General features: G+C 41.4%; 1 protein-coding gene across 4 annotated transcripts in view; it reads left to right on the forward strand.

Moving 5' to 3' along the window:
* ASTN2 (astrotactin 2) overlaps nt 1-20,021 on the forward strand; it is an 885,184-nt gene that overhangs the window by 736,334 nt on the left and 128,829 nt on the right. The gene's annotated exons all lie outside the window — the stretch shown is intronic.

Genomic DNA, 20,021 nt, shown 5'->3' on the forward strand with positions numbered 1-20,021 from the left:
TAAGAAAAGTAATTTTATTTTTTTAAGAAAAAAATAATTTTATATATTTACCCATGTAGTTACCATTTTTGCTGCTCATCATTCCTTCACATACATATTTTCATCTAATTTCATTGTCCTTCCTAAAGGATGTCTTTTTCTATTTCTTACCTTTCAGATCTGTTAGTGATAGATTCTTTCTGCTTCTGCTTTTGTAAGTTGTTATTGCTGGATATAGAATTCTAGATTGACATGTTTTTCTTTTAGTAATTTAAAACTGTTGCTTCTCTGTCTTGCTTACATTGTTTGCATTGAGAAATCTGCTTTTATTCCTACCTTTGACCCCCTGTATATACATACCATTTTTGTCCTGTGGATGCTTCTAAGATCTTCTCTTTAGTCCAAGTTTTGAGCAATTTTATTATTTTATTGTGCTTGAGGTTCATTGAGCTTCTTGGATATGTGGGTTTATAGTTTTATCATGTTTGGAGATTTGGGGGCCATTATTTTTTTATATATATATTTTTTTCTTCCTGACCATCTTTATTCTCCTTCAGTGACTCTAATTTTATGTGTTTTTCGCCATGTGAAGTGATTCTATTTTTATTTTTTTTAATTCTTTGTTTAATTTTGGATAGATCTTCAATACCTTCTGCAAAGTCTAACCTATTTTTGACCCTATCTGGTAAATTTTTCGTCTCAGACATTATAATTTTCATCTTTAAAAGTTCAGTTTGGGTCTTGTTAATATATCACACACTTTAACATTTTTGACATATGGAATAGAGTTATAATTGTTTTAATGTCTTTATATGCTAATTCTAATGTCTGAGTCAGTTTAAATGGATTGGTTTCTTTCCCCATTATGGGTTGCATTTTCCTGCTTCTTTACATGCCAGGTAATTTTTGACTGGATGCCAGACATTTTTATTTTTGCCTTGTTGGTGCTGGATATTTTTGTATTCCTATATTTTTTAACTCTGTTCTGGGACACAGTTAAGTTACTTGGAAATAGTTCTATTCTTTTGAGTCTCACTTTTAAGATTTGTTAGGTGGAACTGGAGCAGTGTTTAGTCTAGGGCTAATTATTCCTTACTACTGAGGCAAGATTCTTCTATGCGCTCCACACAATGGCCTATGAATTATGAGATTTTCCACTATGGCTGGTAGGAACAGCCACTATTTTTGGCCCCTATATGAACACTTGGCAGCGTTCCATCTAATCCTCTTGAGGTAGTAGTTTCCTCACCTACATTCATTAGTCAGTACTGTGGTGAGTGTTGAAATGGGACCCTCCACAGATCTCTTCAATTTTCTCTTTGTGTAGCTCTCCTCTCTCCATTCTTTTATCCCTGTAGTCATTTTTGATCTCTTCAGACTGAGAACTGGGTCTTCTCAATACAGGGAATCTTGCAGGCCTCCCTGTCACTGCACAGTGATCTGGAAACTCTCTAAAGGCAGTAATCTGGAAAATTTTAAGGGCTCACATAATTTGTTTTCAATTTCAATCTTTCAAGATCTCTGACCTTTGTTGCTGAGTTCCAGTTTGAACATTTGTTTTATACTCTTTCTTTTCCTTTTTTAATTCCTTTATGTTTCAGGCAGCTGGGGAAATTAATCTAGTGGCTGTTTGTCCATCTGGTCCAGAAATGGAAATCCAAGATTCTTCCTTCTGATTGTCTAGGAACCAATGCTCTGATCCAAGAATTTATTTTCTCTTTCTTTCTTTCTTTCTTTCTTTCTTTCTTTCTTTCTTTCTTTCTTTCTTTCTTTCTTTCTTTCTTTTATATACATGAAGCTTACTTGTTTTTAGTTAATGGTCTGAGGTCACCCCACACAGATATCACCCCTTCTTCTTCCTGCTGTCACTCAGAAGTTTGAAGGTAATGACATAGCTACTTCCATCTTTATAGGTTCTTCTGATCCTTTCTTGTGTGACTTGACTTTCATTATCCCCATTGTTCAGCTCTTGAATTTTTTAGTGGGTAGCTGTCTACAAAGAAGAAGATAATGACTTATTTCTGTATAGTTTGGAATCCACCCATAGTGCCTGACCCACATAGATTTTCAATGTTAATGAATTGAGTTGTTTATGGGTAGATATCAATATATGTATGTATATGTGTATAGATATAGATATTTAGTCTTATGTAGCCCTAGAGACTAGGTGAGTATATAATAAGCCTTCTAAAATGTATCATGGTCAACTGATGCTATGGATGATTGGGGGCTATCTGAAGCAAAAACTTTTTTTTTTTTTGCCTCTATGTCATCTTTACCATGTCTCAACCATCTCGAAACTTCACCTGGCTCAAATTTAAATATCCCAGCTCATCTGATTGAGTTTTATCTTAGAGGATAGAAGCCTAATGAAGGAGTATGGACTTTGGAAAACTTGGCTTCTGCTTTCAGTTTCCACCACTTTGCACTGAGAAATCTAGGGCCAGTCATAATCTTTTCTAGGTCTCAGTTTCCTTATCTATGGAATGGGAAAAATAACAATCACTGAACATGCTACCTTCAAGATCGAAGGTAGTAAAGTTCTTGGGACAGAGTAGGTACTAGTAAACTTTAGTTGCTTCTCATTTCCATGAATTAAAAACAATGAAAGGAAAATTAAATGTTCAGAAGAAAACAACAAAGTAAGGTGTAAGACTTGTTTTGGATGGAGAATTAGGATTACTCACACACTTGGCCAGGGGAGGCCAGAATAAGGAAATGCAGGTTTTCTCCTTTGATCTCTGGATTTTCACCAACAGCCGAGTCCAGTGCTGGAATTATTTATTTGCAAGCTCACGAATGTGTGTGCACTGATATACATGCGTACGGACTCTTTCTCTCTTGCCCTCTCTCTGTCTCTCTTTTACACACACAAACACACCACACTTTATTACTGCCATCTGTTCCATATCTTTTTGAACTAGCTGTTGAAATGCTCACTCTCCTTCCCTGTCTCCTTTCCCTGCCCCTCGCCCCTGGGTTTGGCGCTCTCTTTGTTTCTTTCAGAGAAGCCATTGCTCTGTCGGTTCTGGGACTCTATTGGGAAAGCCAAACATAAGTAGCCTCCTGTTCCAGTTGTTTTGAGCAGAAACGGGGCTTGTTTTGGGGGGTGGCTAAATTCCCCACACACTAACCTGTCATCTATATTAAAAACAGACGTCTGGTTCTCTCGCGTGGCCTCACCAGAGAAATTGGCACGGGTTTCAGCCTTTTGGGCAGGAGGGTAGGAATATGAAGTAGGGGCTGAGGCACAAGCATATTTAATAAAGTCAAATTCCTTGATTGACTTATGGAGGAATAGGCGAGGAAAGGGTAGGGACTTGACTGGAAGTGGCACATAGGATGAGCTAGTAGTCGACCTGGAGATAAAATGGGAGGGACTCTGGTTTCTTTCCCTGCTTTCCCTGCCAATTCCAGTCATCTTTCCACCAGTCCATATTACCTCTAGTAGGCTGTGCCGTGCTGAGGCAGATGGAAATTAGGGCATAGAAGGTATCTGTTTGTCTGGGCATGATGAAGTATTGAGCCACCTGATGGCAGCTGGAGGGCTGTGACCTTATAGGGAATGTAGACCTTCAGAATCATCACTACTTTGTCTATTTTCATATATGTCAGCTTCTGTGAACCCCAGAAGTTCAGAGTAGAAGGACCTAAAGCATGAGTCCAGCTCCCTCATTATAAGGGTCAGAAGAATGAAGACAAGAAGGGGAAGGGTCTCACTCAGTGTCATAATCTCCCACCACACCCCCCTGAACTTGCCTAGGTAATCTGCTGGATTTTTTAACCTTCTAAAAATCAGAAACTTCTCTCCCTTGCCATGGGCTTTCCAACTTCAACTTGTTTGATTCAGGCCTGGGCCCCCACAGAGGCAGCAGGGCCTTTACACCATTCCCCAAGCAGCAACATCTGGAGCTGGTCAGTGCCCTTTGCTGTCCTGGCATCTGGGAGCCTGCTGGGCTGCTCCCCAGCCAATCAGTACCAGGCTCCCCTTCTGCCAACTCTCAGCTTTTGTGTGTGTTTCCTCCTTTCTCTGTCCTTTCCTGACTCTCTCCCTCCCCCTTTCTCTTTCTTTTTCTCCCTCTGTGTGTGTTTCCTCTTGATATCTTTCTGTCTCTTCCTTTGTCTTTTTCACTTCATGTCCTCTTCTGTCTGTGTCTCGCACCATCTTTTCTTGTGTTTGTCTCCCTGAACTGGCTTAGGTATAAACTGCTCATATAAATTCCTCTAGATCTGGGTCACGAATGATGTCTAGAATGATGAGAAGATGCCTCCACCACCCCACCCCCATTCGATATCTTCTTTCTCCCAATTTCCATTAAGTTTCTATTAAATCTAATCTACAACCGAAAGACAACCCCCCTCCCCCACACACACCATCCCATCTTAGACCTTAGACTGAAGACCTTCTCGGGTGAAGGCAAGCAGTTATAGAGGTCAATTTGTGTGGGGGAGTAACTGAAGGCAAGGGACAACATGGCCCCAATTTCCCTAGGAGCTGAGAGGATGGTAGCAGCAACATCTGTGATACAACTGTTGAAAAAATACTGTGGAGATTACTCAGAGCTTCTCGAGCAGCGTAGGCCATGGCTCAGCCATACTCTTCGAGAAGCTAGAGGGGCCCTTATCCGCCTGCCGTCTGCCTGCTCTGGACCAGCTTGAGGGAGGTGATGTCATTGGAGACTGGGCCTCACTCCCTCAGCTAGAGTGGAGGAGAGGAGGGGGGATGAAGAAAATATGTTTTACAGGGTGAGGTACAAACCAACATGACTGAAAACATCTGGAACTGATATTAGATCCTCAGAAAACATTTCTGTCACTACAGCTGCTCTTCGGATGAGAGGTTTCCAAAAGTGAAGTACTTCCAAAGGGAAAAGGTACTTGGAGGGTCTTAATTCTCTCCATTCCTGCATGCCACCCAGCCTGCTTTCTACCCAGCCCACTTTCTGTATCAGAGTTTTTTCTTTTCTTTTTCTTTCTTCTTCTTCTTCTTCTTCTTCTTCTTCTTCTTCTTCTTCTTCTTCTTCTTCTTCTTCTTTTTCTTCTTCTTCTTTTTTTTTTTTTTTTTTTTTACAGTTCATAAAGCACATTCACTCATCCCATTAATGTATATGGAGCTCTTACTGTGGTCCAGATATTGCAGAACATGCTGGGCATGGGAGAGTAATAAAACAGGCATGATTCTTGCCCATATGGATCTTGTACTTGACTAGGAGAGAGAGAGAACATAGCAAGAAATTACCCTCTAGCATGATAGGTGTGGAGATAATTCAGATACTGTTAAGAGCACAGAATAGAGGCTTCTAACTCAGGCCCATGGTGTCAGTAAAGGCTACCTAGAGGAAGTGAGGGAGCTGTTCAAGATTCTGGTTTTAGTAATTAATCATACTGATTAACCCCTCTTATTCAAGACTATGAGCCCTCCCATGTGGAGCTCACCCTCTGGCTGAAAAGACTGCTCTTCAAGTCTCACTTCTTCCCTGCTGCTTGTACATACAGTCACACTGCTGGAGAAAAGCACACAGTTGAGAGTATTTGGCACCAGTATATCATCAGTCACCAGTGTCATCTGGATGCTTCACCACCAGGCAATCCTACTAGACTTCTCCTGTCATTTACTTTCTTCTCCATCATCTTTCAATTGATGACACCCTATCCTTCCCCGCCTCTCTCAGCAGATGGGCTTGTCCCTCATTCACAGAGAAGATAACATAGGGAGTAGTTCAACCTCCGTCTGTGACAATTTTAAGTCTCTGTGCCCCTTTCTGCATATTTTTCCACTTCCCTGATGATACAATGTAGGAGGTGCTCTTCCTCTCTAGAGTTAGTCCTTTTAATTGTTTTAATGTTTATTTATTTGAGAGAGAGAGAGAGAGACAGAGACAGAGAGAGAATGAGTGGGGGAGGGGCAGAGAGAGAGACAGAGACACAGAATCCAAAGCAGGCTGTAGGCTCCGAGCTGTCAGCACAGAGCCTGATGCAGGGCTCGAACTCATGAACCACGAGATCATGACCTGAGCCGAAGTTGGACGTTTAACCAATGAGCCACCCAGGCGCACCTAGAGTTAGTCCCCTTATTCACACTGCCCTCATGTCCTCCTAAATTCTTAGGAAACTTTACATATTAATTATATCCCTGTATTTTGTATCTTCAGTCTCTCCTTCAGTAGATTATTTTTACCATAATTTAAATATTCTTGTAGGTTTTTCTTCTTAAAGAAACAAAACACTCCATTTTCTACTATCAGTATGTCTCTTCTTAATAAACACACTTTTGAAAGTAGAATCTACAGTGGTTGACCCCATTTCTTCACTTTCCACTCCTTCCTCACCTCACTTTGCTTGACTCTGTCTCCTGCAACCACCATGTTGCTGACATGAATCATTTTCTCTGCAAATGTCTGCGACTTCCATGCGGTACTAAATCCAATGATTTTTTTTTTAATTTTTGATCATAAATTTACTTGATATCTTCATTTGTTCTATGGGGTTGACCATTGTCTTCTGAAACCTTTGCTTTTCTTGCTTTCTTTGACCATACTGTCCTGGGTTTCCACTAGCCTGTCTGACTCCAACTCAGCCTCCCTTTCCGGGTCCTCCAGTTTGCTCTTTAAATCTTAGAGTCCTTAGGTCTTGGTCTTCTATCTTCTCTTCTTTTCTTTTTAAGTTTATTTTTTGAGGTGGGGGAGGACAGAGGGTCTGAAATGGGCTCCATACTGACAGCAGCGGAGAGCCTGATGTGGGGCTCAAACTCACAAACCATGAGATCATGACCGGAGCCTAAATCACATGCTTAAGCCACCCAGGCACCCTTTCTATCTACTCTTAATTTAAACTGTCTCTGGGCTCCCACGTGCACTCCAATAGTTAAAATCAACACATTCGCTGCTCTTATGTTTGTATTTCCATCTCATGCTTCTGAGCTCTCTACCCATATCTAGCTGAATAAAAAAAGGCACGTGCAGTGTGGTGTCTCACAAACAATCCAAACTCAACACATCCCAAACTGAACTTGTTACCATCTCCACACACATACGCCCCTGCCCAAGTGTTAGTTTATTCTCTGTAAATGGTACCACTATAAATTGAGTTCCTTGAAGAAAACCCCCCAAGGTATAACTCTTTTCTCTTATTTATCCTCATATTCAATTTATAACCAAGTTCTTTAGCTTCGATCTCCATCGTCTCTTTCTCTGCCAGAGAAAAAGAAGTATTATTGAAGGTATAATCGACACATAACACTATCTCTTGTTATTCTCTTTTTTTCATATTGCCTAGTGTAAGCCACAATTATCTCTTGCAGCTACCTTCTAATTAGTTTTCATATTAGCCACATTTTGTCCCTTTCAGTTCTCAGTTCTAAAGGCAGAGCTACCCTTCAAAATACAGCTCTTGATCATATCTGGACCTAGCACAGTGCCTGGCATATCATGGACGCTCAATTAATAGTTGATGAATAGATATCTGATTTATAATATTACTCTCCTGACTTAAACCTTTTAAGAGCTTCCCATAACTCTTCTAACTGAATAAAAAAAAATTTTGACATGGCCTATAAGGTTATGAATAATTGTTCTTGCCTTCTTCTCCAGTCTTCTATCTATTCTTGATATCTCCAATTTTCTTTCCCACTGGGGTCTATACACTCAGGTCTCAGTTAAATGTCACTTCTCTAAATCCTTAGATTATATTTGGCCCTTTCATTGATTATGTGAACTTTTAGCATTTAATACTCCCTTGGTAGCACTTATTACAATTATAATGAATGGATTTTGATTGGGGGTTGGGGGAGATGGGCTTAACATTTGCCTTTCTCACTAGAATATTAACTCCTCCTAGGTAGAATTATGTTCCTCTTTTTTATCACTTCATCCCCAGTGTCTAGTAAAATGTCAGGCATATGGTAGGCACCTAATAAAGGCCCTGAAGTGTGAGCAAGAAATAGTGAGACCATGTGAAGGTTGAGGGGAAGATGAATAAGGAGAGTATCCCAGATAGAGAGAGGGAAAAGCATGTGCAGTGGCCTTAAGGAATAAAAGGGTAATGTGGCTGGAGATTAAATTTTGATTGGTAGATTTAAAAGAGAAGAGACCATAGAAGGGATGAAGTTATGGTGAGCTGTTTAAGGCATGTTAAAGAATGCATGTTTTATTGCCTTGGCTGCTAGTCAATGGAAGATGAGTTGAAGCATCTTTGAATCTAGTATTTCATTTTATCCACAAATTCATCCTTCCAAGTAGGGAATTATTATCTCCATTTAAAGGTGAGAGATTGAAGATCAGGCTTGTGAAGTTGATAGTCAAAGGTCCAACTTCTGAGAAGAGTGGGGTCAAAAATTGAATTTTGGTATCCTGATTATTTAATCTACGTTTCTTTCCATTTCTGACTGCCGGTGTATGCTAGTCAGAGGCAAGAAGCCCCTGGCTCTGGGGATCAAGAACAATGGCTGAATGGTTTCTCTACAGAACTTCATTGTCCTAAGGATTCTGTGTGGGCATCAAGGAGTTGACTGAGTGACCCAATTTATAGGACTAAGGTCCATCTTAGTTGGAGAGATAGTTGACATGGGACTGAGCAGAGGCATCCAAAAAGATTGCCTAAAGATGAAAGGAAAAGATGAGGAAAAGAGTGTAGCTATAAGTACCTCTGTACCCCCATCAGACTTGGGGAGGGGGTAGGAAGGAGGATTTCCCTCTAAGGCATTATTTGTTGACTTAAAAAAAATCTTACTTCTGGGGTGCCTGGGTGGCTCAGTTGGTTGAGCATCTGGCTTCGACTCAGGTCATGATCTCATGGTTTGTGAGTTTGATTCCTGTGTCTGTGCTGACAGCTCAGCGCCTGGAGCCTGTTTCAGATTCTGTGTCTCCCTTTCTCTCTGCCCCTTCCCCCACTTGTGCTCTCTCTGTCTCTCTCTCTTTCTCTCTCTCTCTCAAAAATAAATAAACATTAAAAAAAATAAAAAAAACCTTCCTTCTCCATTATACCTCAAATCTTTCTTCCTCACTGAGGCCACTCTAGATACTGCCAGTATAACTTCCTCATCAGGCTTCTCTACCTCTTCTTGTCTTCCCCTATATTCAGTCTTACTGGTGCTGCCAGAGTCTTATCTGTCTATGCCAGTGTTCCCCAAAACACAGTCTCTAAAGGTGAATATGTTAAGGAAAAAAGAAAAACAAAACAAAACAAAACCCAAACTAAACATCGGTACTTCTAAACACTGTTGTGAGCAGCAAATGGAATTCTGTATGATGTATGTGAGATGCCTGGTGCATGGAGGATATAAAATAATTACTCATCCCTTTTCTTTTCTCTTTAGCATCCCCTTTGAAAATATACACAATACTCTTCCTTATCTGAAATACTTGGCCTTAAACTAGAAGTAGCAATTGGCTACATAGCGTTTTTTAATATTTGGATAAGTTGCCATCATTTGAAATCTGGAATGCTTTCCCATGAAAACTTGGATTCCTGGCTTCTGTTGAAAAAAGAGTGGGTTCTGGCAAGCTGGGGCATAATCCCACATGGCAGCAGTGGACAGGATTGCTAAGTAGCAGCTCCCCACTGTAGAGAATGCGCGTAAGCTCTAGTTTGCGAAAGTGCCCCATCTTCCATTTTGTCTGACGTCTGACCAACTGCATGAATTTGTATTATCTGCTTTACCCCTTAGATATTTGATTGTGTCTTCCCTAACCCAGGCCAGGGACACAGAGCATCTTCCCTTCAGAGTTTTGAATTAATCATGTCTTGGAATATTCTAGCCTACTCTTTGCCTGTATCGTAACAAAGGTGGGGGGGGGGGGCGTTGAGCTAATTATTAATAATAATAGCAGAAATGTCCTATAAAAATAGCTTCAATTTTTGAATGTTTGCTCTGTGCCCCTGATGAGGGAGCATGGGGCAAGCTGAGGGCAAAGTACAGGCTAACAGTACCCTCCCCTCCCTCCCTCCCCCCCCCCCCACCAAGGTGGGATGTGTGTGATATTCCTCCAACAGTCCTGGCTGCCCAAGAACAGGGGAAAGGAAAGAAAGTAAGTGGTTGACTGATTGAGATCGCAGTCACGCAGGCCAGGAGTCTCCTTCAGTTTACAGATAACTTAGTAAACTGCAAGAAAAAGGCAATCTCATCCACAGTCTAATATCCAGAAACCTATAGACTCTGTTTCCTGGAACCCTGATATCACCTTCATCAAAATTTAAGGGGGTTTATGTACTTGCCCTGGTGATGTGGGAAACAAGGCAAATGAAAAATTAAGTTCCCTTACTACCTACAACCCATTGACAAGTCTTTGGAATAGGCAGAGTGACCTTCCTCTAGAAGCCCAGCTGCCTCGATGTTGACACTTTGCTAGGGGCAAAAGGGAATCTTGGCTTAACATTATCCTGACCCCCCTTCCCCCCCTCACAGGATTCTGTGCATCTCCTTAAACACATAAATATTTCTTTGCAAACCTCTTTTATCTTTAATCCCCAAGTATATGTTGGCAATTATACTCCAAGCATATGGCCCCTGATACATATCTGAAGGGTCTCACGACTGAGGTTTTACTAAACAGTAATAAATGACATTTTCTTAACAACAACTAGCCCCTCAAGGTCCTGGAAACCTTGCTTCCAGAATTCCTTAGAGATGTATGCTGTCCCTAACTCCCTCCCAACCTGAGGGTGTATAATCAGTCACTCTTCTCAATCCCAGGCGGCTCTTTCTGCCCATGGGTCCTGTCCCTGTGCCTTAATAAAATCATCTTTTTGCACCAAAGACGTCTTCAGGAATTTTTTTCCTGGCCGTCGGCTCCAAACCCCAGCATTACCCCAAAACCCCATCACCCCACAAGACTTCTAGCTCTGTGAGGATCTCCGTCTAGTTCATCACTGTATTTGTCTGTCCTGTCCTAGCATAGGTTCACAGCAGAAACCTAATGGGTAACCATTAAAGGAGTACACCGAACGGAAGAAGTAGAGGTGCTGTGCTAAACTCTATGTTCACCATAATTCTTTGATGAAGTTATTATTGTTATTCTCATTTTCACAAAAGCCTGAACTGTGGCTTTTGTCTCTTTCTCATAATATTAACTTTACTTTGTTGTCTTTTCCGGTGTCTCCCTGCCTGGTACCAAGACTGCTTCACCACCATACTTCAGCTGATAGATGATCAACTAGGAGTAGCCCCACTAGGTCACATGCTTCTAGAATCCTAAAATATACTTACAAGATCTTTATAGATTCAATTCAGATGAGGAAACTGAATTCCAGAAGTCAAGGAACTTTCTTTTAGTCTCCTGGTGAGTAGATGTGGATCTCTCTGCTCCCAGCCATGCATGGATTCTCCCCTGCCCCCCACCAGGTGTGAAAAGGTAATTTTATTAAAGCATGGGGAAAGGACCCAGGCAGAAAGAGCTGCCCAGAGATTGTGAGGAGAGACTGATTATATACTTGGGAGTTGGGGAGGTAAAGTCAGTGGGATTTTCCAAAGGGATTTTCCTATGCTAAAGAAGACTCATCAGATTCTGGAGGCCTAGCCATTGTCATTGTCCAACTAAGGTTGTTTTCCCCTCTAGCAAAGCATTAACATTAAGATACTGGGGAGTTCCTGGAGAAATGTTGTACTCCACCTGCCTCAAGTATTTGTCAATGGGCAGCAGGTTAAAAGGAAATTTAATCTCGTCTACATTTCCTCCAGAGTTTCCCACATCATTCCCCCCTGAACAGTTTTGACCCTTAAATCTTAAAGGTTGCTGAGGGTGGAAGGTCTTCTCTTCTATAACTTCTTCTTGCTGAATAGGGGTGTAGAGATGTCCCTATCTATGGACCAACATTGGTCAGTTGAGGTATGTATATATAGGAGTTACCAAAGGCCAAGGCAGCCAATCCCAGGTAGAAAACATGTATGAACCTCCTTGAGTAGAAAAGATCATCTATCAGCTGGAAGTCATGGTAGTGAAGGAGTCTTGGCACCAGTCAGGGAGACACCGGAAATAAGACAACAATAAGGTTAATATTATGAGAAAGAGAAACCTAAATAAAAGACCTTTGATAGTTAGAATCTTCCTCAACTCTTTTGTTGTCTCCTGAAGAGAAATTTGAGGTCTTCCACAGGTTCACAGGAGTAAGAAGGCATGTCAACAGGCATACTAGAATCCTGTGAGGAAGATACAGGTTTAATTCTTTATTTCTTTTTTTTTTTTTAATTTTTTAATGTTTATTTATCTATAAGAGAGAGAGAGAGAACAGAGGAGGGGCAGAGAGAGAGGGAGACACAGAATCTGAAGCAGGCTTCAGGCTCTGAGCTGTCAGCACAGAGCCCAACACAGGGCTCAAACCTATGAACTGCAAGATCATGATCTGAGCCAAAGTCAGAAGCTTAACCAAATGAGCCACCCAGGCACCCTGGTTAATTCTTGAAACATGAATCCATGATGAATGTCCTTCTAATTTTACTGCAGTGAGAGTACATAATATGACCCGGTAGAGGTCCTCCATTTAGGAGTTAAATTTCCTGATGTATTAGACTTCCAATCCTTTAAATAAACCAGGTCTCCTGGGTTTATATGGGGTGGGTTGCTAGCAACTGTCAGATCAGATTTAGGGAGGATATAGTTTGCATATTCATTTAGAGATGTAGGAATTAACCCAGCCTCAAGTGAATAATTTAATAAAGCTCTATAGCCTGTATCTATCGATAGGTCTACAGTGAGAAAAGCCTTTTTATATACACTTGTTGGGGGAATCCAACCCATTTTCCAGTTGTTTAAATAGTCATCTGCCTATGGGGTCCTGTTATCCCCACGGAATAACAACCAAGAAGATTGTCTATACATGAGCTATTTCTCTGAAGTTTACCTCAAGTTGACCAGCTTAGCCAACATTTAAAGACAGAACTAGAATTAACATCTGCAAAGATGTGTTATTATTGAACATAATTTTTCTCTATAATTACCCTCATTTCCAGTGATAGTCAAATCAAGACTAATTCTTTTTGAAAAGTCCAATTTTAACAAACTTGGCCTAATTATTTACTTAGCTTAACAAAAGTAGTTCTTGATCAATATAGATCTTTAAAAAAAAATTTTTTTAATGTTCTATTTATTTTTGAGACAGAGACAGAGCATGAGCAGGGGAGGGGCAGAGAGAAAGGGAGACAAAGCAGGCTCCAGGCTCTGAGCTGTTAGCACAGAGCCCGATGTGGGGCTCGAACTCCCAAACTGTGAGATCATGACCTGAGCCAAAGTCGGATGCTTAACCGACTGAACCACCCAGGTGCCCCAATATAGATCTTTTAAAATTTGCTTTGCTAGAACTTTTTATAAGGAATCGAGATTGAACTTTTAGTAGCCTCTCTAGGCCAGAAGCCATGCCAAGTACTTGCCGTAAGACATGCCTGCGATACCTGTTGATTTGGGCTAATTCCTCTTCATGAGGTCCCCAAAGTATCCTGTGGTTTCTGCATCTGCCAGGAAGTGACATTTTTACTTACTTGGTAAGGAAGACTCTGGGTACTCTCTAAGCAAGATATTAGACCAACATTTCCAAGGGGCTTTATTGGCTTCATGTTTCATAAAGTCAACCTTAGTTCTTTAAAGCTGTATGGTCATATCTGAGACTATACATGTCTCTCAAATATGATGTTCCAGTCAAAGCCTTGGTAAGATCACCAGTATTTCCAGTGGTGTCCTATTATAAGGAGAGCAGGTTCTTATTGAACTTATGCAAATAGGTATGATTGCCATGGAAGAAAGAACACTCCCAGACTTTGTCATTTTCAGAAGGTTCAGGTAGAGAGAAAAGCTAAATGCTTCAGTTTGTTCACAGAGCAATACTTTGCCCTATTACTGTATGTCATGGATATATTAAGAGAAAGTTCCCTGAATCTGGAAGAGCAAATATTAGAGATTAGAGAACCAGCATTAATTCTTCTACCATGTGTCCTTAGAAGTATTCAGGCTTGGATTTGCCCACCAGTTCCATCCCCAGTATTCATAAACTTCCTCCCATTGACTTTCCTTTTCCTAAGTCATCTTATCATGCCTCTCAAGGGAAAGATTTGGGGTACCTTCCTGAAGTCATGTAAGATGAGATCAAGGAGTTGTGTTCATTGGACCCCAAACTCCCCAGGGAGAACTCAGTTGCCCTGCCCTGAGCTGGCCTCACCTAGCCAGGTGGGGAAAGGTAAGGGTGGAGTGCTCTGGAAAGAGGGAATTTGGTTATTAACTAACAATGAATATGGGCTTATAAAAGAACAATTATGGGCCCTGTTGTAATTTCTCTTTAATCCATAATTACTAGGTTTCTCTCCAGCTCATCTTTGCAGACAGTTGACCCATATAAAGGCCTCAGGTACAGCTGACATCAGTGATGTAAGCCAGCTTTCCAACACATTAGAGTTCCCTGGTAATACTCACTCCATGATTCTAAAGTACCTTTTAGAATCACAGGAAATCTGGAAGGAACTGTAGAGATCACAGACAAACCTCTACCCAGTTCCCCTGCCTCCACCCCTGCCCAGTTCTCTCCTCTCTCACTCAATCATACAGATGAGGAGTAAGACTCAGAAGAGAAGTGACTCCACTGAGATCATTCATAGTTCATGAATGTAATTCCATAGGCCTTAGACCTCATATCAAGAATCCTAGAATAATTTGTGCTGTCAGCACTAACCATTCAAGTGCCAAAGAGTTGGGTCACAATACCTTTGGATTTGGGCTCACTCATTATTTCAGACCCCTGGGCAGAAGTCATCCTTTAGAAGAAGTCTGAGTTCTGAAGAGCATAGCCTTCAAGAAGGGAGCATACCATTTCCAAAGGCCAGAAAAGATGGAAGTCATTCATTCTAGTAGGCAAGAAAACAAATTCCCTTATACAGCCATCCTTGAGAGTTATTTCCTTTATATTTGGAAAAGAGAACAACACAACACAAACTCTTTCCCTTCTTGAGTTGGCTTTGAGGTAACTGATGACTAACTTAGCATGGAAGGGCAGAACCGCCCTAGTCATCTTTCTTATCCTCAGTCACACCAAGCTGGTTTCTTCACACCTACTTTCCTCTGCCTAGAATGTTCTTTCCCCAGTTGTTTGAATTGTTGATTGTTTCATCCCATTGTCCTCTTCACTTAGAGGCCTCCTGACCACCCAAATATAAAGTTCCTTCTCTGTCACCCCTTGCCACATCCTCCAGTATTACTGTCCTCACATCACTTGCCATTTTCTGAAATAATTTTACTTATTTATTTATTTTTGCCTATTTATTTTTGGTTCCCCTGCTCCTGAATGTAGGCCCTATAAGATTGGGGACCTCACCTTGACTGTCTCAGTCTGTGCTATATTCCTAGTATCAAAAATGTAAATTATGCTGGTATCAAAAGCCCTGAAACAAGGCAGGCAAACTACTTCTATCCAGTTTAAAGGGCAAGAATGAAGCAAGAGGAGTGGCATTTGTGAAGCACCTTTTCTATACCAGGAATTTTGTAAGCAGTGTGGAAAGTGCAAAGCTAATTTAAAGGAAAGGGGAGAGGGGTGGCTCATTTGGTTGAACATCAGACTCTTGATTTCAGCTTAGGTCATGATCCCAGGGTCATGGGATGGAGCCCTTAAGATCCTCTCTCTTCTTCTGCACCTCTCTCCCATTAGTGCACTTGCTTTTGCTCTCTCACTCTCCCTAAAAAAAAAAAAAAAAAAAAAAAAAAAAAAAAACGAAAGGGGAGAGAACTAGCAATGATTGAGCATTTATATACTAGGGACTTATTTAATCATCAGAATTGTTCTGAAAAGTAGTTATTATTATCTTTATAGCACAAATGGGAAATCAAGGTTTGGGAGCAGAGTCACTTGCCTAGGAACTAATTGTTATTAAATGATAGAGCTAAGATTTGAATCTGATTTTTTCTCATTCAGAAGTCCATGTTCTTTATCCCTACTCTTGATAGCTTCCAAGGAATCCCTGAAAGGGGAAGAACGATGATGATGGTAATGGTGATGATGATGATTTTAATGGAAGAAAGGAAAGGAATATATAGTGAAAGAGAAATAAACATTTTTTATTGCAGATATGGAGGACGACTGAGCATTATTTTCAAGGCAGAAATCTTGGCACAACTTAAGCTCTGATCATACCCTGCCTGGGCCAGGATCTATAGGTCACCATGTTTTCTGCTTTGGGTACACATGTTCTGTCATCATGTGTGTGATAAGTTACGCCTTAGGAAAATCAGATCTGGCTATTCAGTAGCTGAACCTCTCAGGGGAGTCTTGGACCCGCATCATAAAGAGACAAGGGGGTATTGAAAATGAGATCCAGTGAATACACTCAACTGAATGAACCTAAAGTGATGGAACAAAATCAAACGGCAGTGAGATTGTATTCTTCTAATGTTTCTCACCTAGAATTAGCTACATAGACAACTGCCTTGATGATTATGTTTGTAAGTAGGGTCTTTTTTTTTATAGGCTAAGTTGACACTAGTGGCTCATATTTTTAAAATTTATTTCTTGCTCACATAATTATGGATTATATATTGCATGCCATAGGTGGTTCCAGGCACTGGGGAAATGTTAGAGACAGTTAGTTGTATTGCCCAATTGTAATTCAGAGAGAGGACATGTATTCATCCTGTTTTTTGTTTTGTTTTATTTTTCATTTTGATTAACCTAAAAACAGACACTGAGCAAGGATTAGGAGCAGGTAATTTACTTAGTAGGTACACACAGGAAGCAGTTATGATGGAGCTTGGGTAGTACCACCAGAAAGAGAGAAAGCCAATATAGGGGTGTGTTCACAAGGTTCTTATTGAGGTAATATGGGCTCTAGTCCACCGGCACCTCCTGAGGAGGAAACAAATGCCTCCCATAATCACTGCCAGAATTGAGGATGCAAAGTAGGAGTATGTCTGCTCTGGCTTCCTACCTGTGTTTGAAGATTTCCATTCGTTACACTTCTGGGCCATGTTTACCCCTCTGAGCTGATGCTGGGCATCAGCCAGCTAAGGCCCCCGGGGCAGGAAGCAGAAAGACGCATCTGGCCTGTGCTGGAGGTAGAACAGCATAAGGGGAGTCTGAGCTCGCGCTGGAACTGTCTACTGCAGTTGAGGCTGAAATCAGAGGCTAGGGATGTGTGATGATGCCAAAGGATTGTCTTACATACTCATTCAGAAAAATCTGTATATTGGACAACTACATATGTCAATCATATTGCTATATCAGTGAGTTCTATCTTCTTTCTTGGAGTGCTCAATCTGGGGTGAGAGAAATGAAAAATGGACAACTATGTGATAATATGGTAAAAATGAAATGTAACTAAATAGATAAACTTACAGTGGAAGAAAGATTGGTTCTGGTTGGGGAACTGGTGATCAAGGAGGCCATCATGAAGATAGTGGCCATTGACCTCACCGTGGAAGAGTTTCAGTGGTAGAGATGAGTGAGAGGAAATCCAGATGAGGAAAGAGTGGAAACCAACAAAGACATGAAGATGAAAAAGAAAGGAGGACCATGAGAACATAAAGGAGATGGAAGTTTGTGGTCAGGTGGATAAGTGCCTTAAAGGACAGGCTGGTATTTGGACTATTCTCTGGGCAGTGGGGAGTGGTGGAGGGTATTTATGGGTCTACATTGTGATTGCAACACACCTTCTCACTCTCAGTTGAGAGGGGGTAGGTGCAGGTGAGGCATCATGGGTGGTTCTATTTTAGAGTGGGCCCCGCCAGTCTTGGCTAGTTAAGGTGTTGGCAGCAGAACTGAGGCTCTAATTTGGACAAGTGGGATGAAGGTAAAGATACAAAGCAGGTTAGCTCCCTCCAGACATTCTCTGCCTTTGACGTCCACATGGAGAATGGCATTAGCATTCTGTTCCACCAACCAGGACAGTTTGATAATTTTTATTAATGCGTGGCTTAGTAGTTTCCTCAGCCTTCATCCATCAAATGTTGCATCGCATCTTCAACAGCAGCCCACACCCAGTGCCTCAGAAGCCCATATATCATACCTCAAGTCAGGCAAGCAGACTCCCTTTTATCTGTCTTGCAAAAGCACAGATGTTTGGAATGCCAGTAAATGCACCCAGGCTTCTCTGGGGCGCAAGCACAGCTTCTCCCCGGATGACCTCTTTGGAATTCTCATTCCTGGTGCATTCTGGACAGACAGGCTTCTCTTTTGTTCCTTTAGAGTTGGCTCTGCCTCAGTCTTCCAGCCCATGCGTCATGGGCAGCACACTTATGTGGCCACATCTGCCTCGTCCCAGCTGTCTGACACTGTTTGCAAGGCAGATAGATACCCATCGGCATTTGAAAAATTTTATGCCTTGATATCCTGATGTATGGCATAATAAGTATGGCTTATTTTAAGTCTTCTCTCATATTTCCCCTTTATCGGCTGCAGAAGGAAAGGAATATTGTGAAGGGCTGAATTACAGGAGACATGATCTGACACTAAGTCCCTGTGTGATCATGGGACTCCCCTCTATGGGCCTCATTTTCCCTGTCTTTAAAATGAGGTGGTTGAAACTGATCACTTCCGAGGCCTTTCTGTCTTCAAGGTTTTATGATTTCATGCCTCTAGGGTATTAAATGCATACACTGTCCTTTCTTTTATTCACTTTTGGCAGAGTACCTTTGTTTTTTGAAATTTCTATGGAAGTGTAACATTCATACACAAAAGTATACTAATCATAAGTGTACATCTGTATGAATTTTCACAAAGTGAATACAGTCCTGTTACCAATACCCAGATCAAGTAATGGGACGTTGCAAGCCTCCCAGAAGCCCACCTGTGCTTTCATTTAGGTATTTGCCCTTTCCTCAAGGATACGTTTCTATTCTGACTTTTTGAAAAAAGTTTGCTTATTTTTGAGAGAGAAAGAGACAGCATGTGTGTGTGCGCACAAGTTGGGGAGGGGCAGAGAGAGAGAGGAACAGAGGATCTGAAGCCGGCTCCGTGTTGACAGCAGAGAGCCCAATGAAGGGCTCGAACTCTTGAACTGTGAGATCGTGACCTGAGCTGAACCGAGGCAGCCCTCTATTCTGACTTGTATTGTATTTATTTTATTTTGTATTTCTTAGTTTACAGACTAATTTTGCCTCTTTTGAGCTATATATAAAATACACAATATGCATTCTGCTGTGTCTGGATTCTTTTGCTCATCATATTGTGCAATCCATTCATATTGTTAAGAAGAGTTGTAGTTTATTTATCATTATTTGTTCTCAAGAGGAGCTGCCATTTAAAAAGCTGGCAGGAGTTTTAGTATGTATAGACTGCAAGTTATGTTGGAGCTGAGCTTTTCTGAGAAAGTTCTTGTGAATGGTATGTCTTAAATATATGGGAGTAAGTCCGATTGGTAAACAGTGCTTACTCTGGGGCAAGGATTTAACGGGGGCATTTTGTGGCCTGAAAAAGGCTACCCTCTCAATGATGTTTGGTATGGAGCATTCAAGGGGAGCAACATGAAAATTTGATTTTAAATTGACTTGCTGCTGGAAACAGATGGGAAGAAGATCCTGATCACCTTATCAAGTATAGAACCTCTAGGATGAGGTAATATTGTCTCAGCATGTAGGGGAACTCAGCGTGAGGGAGGAGGAAATCTGATTGGTGTGTCAAGCTGAAAGTCACAGTAGGCACAGCCACGCTGGTACAGTGGGCATGACCTGAGCACGAGAAACGAGACTTAGTCCAAAGAGTTTTAGACTCGGGAGCCCAAGCCTGGACCTCTGTGGCTGAGGAGTGTGATGGTCCTCCCTTGGAGAACCACTGTGGTACGTGTTAGACAACTTTTCTAATGCCCTCCTCCTCACCATGACCTGGCATAGAGCCTCACAGAACTCCCATTTTCCATAATGGCCTTATGTGGCAGTGGCAGGAATTACAGGCAAAGAAGGACAGGGGGCCCACTGGGGACATGATGCTATTCCCCCTTCTCTCTTCATAAAGCACTATAAAGCCTTGACTGAGGAAGCCTCTAGAATTCTCTTATAATCCAGACACAAGCGAGGGTGGCCTCAAGGAGACACTGGACTTCTCAGCAATGTGTACATGTGGGTCTATGACTGCAATTATTCTAA

This window comes from Neofelis nebulosa, chromosome 12 (genome assembly GCF_028018385.1).
Source record: "Neofelis nebulosa isolate mNeoNeb1 chromosome 12, mNeoNeb1.pri, whole genome shotgun sequence".
NCBI lineage: Eukaryota > Metazoa > Chordata > Mammalia > Carnivora > Felidae > Neofelis > Neofelis nebulosa.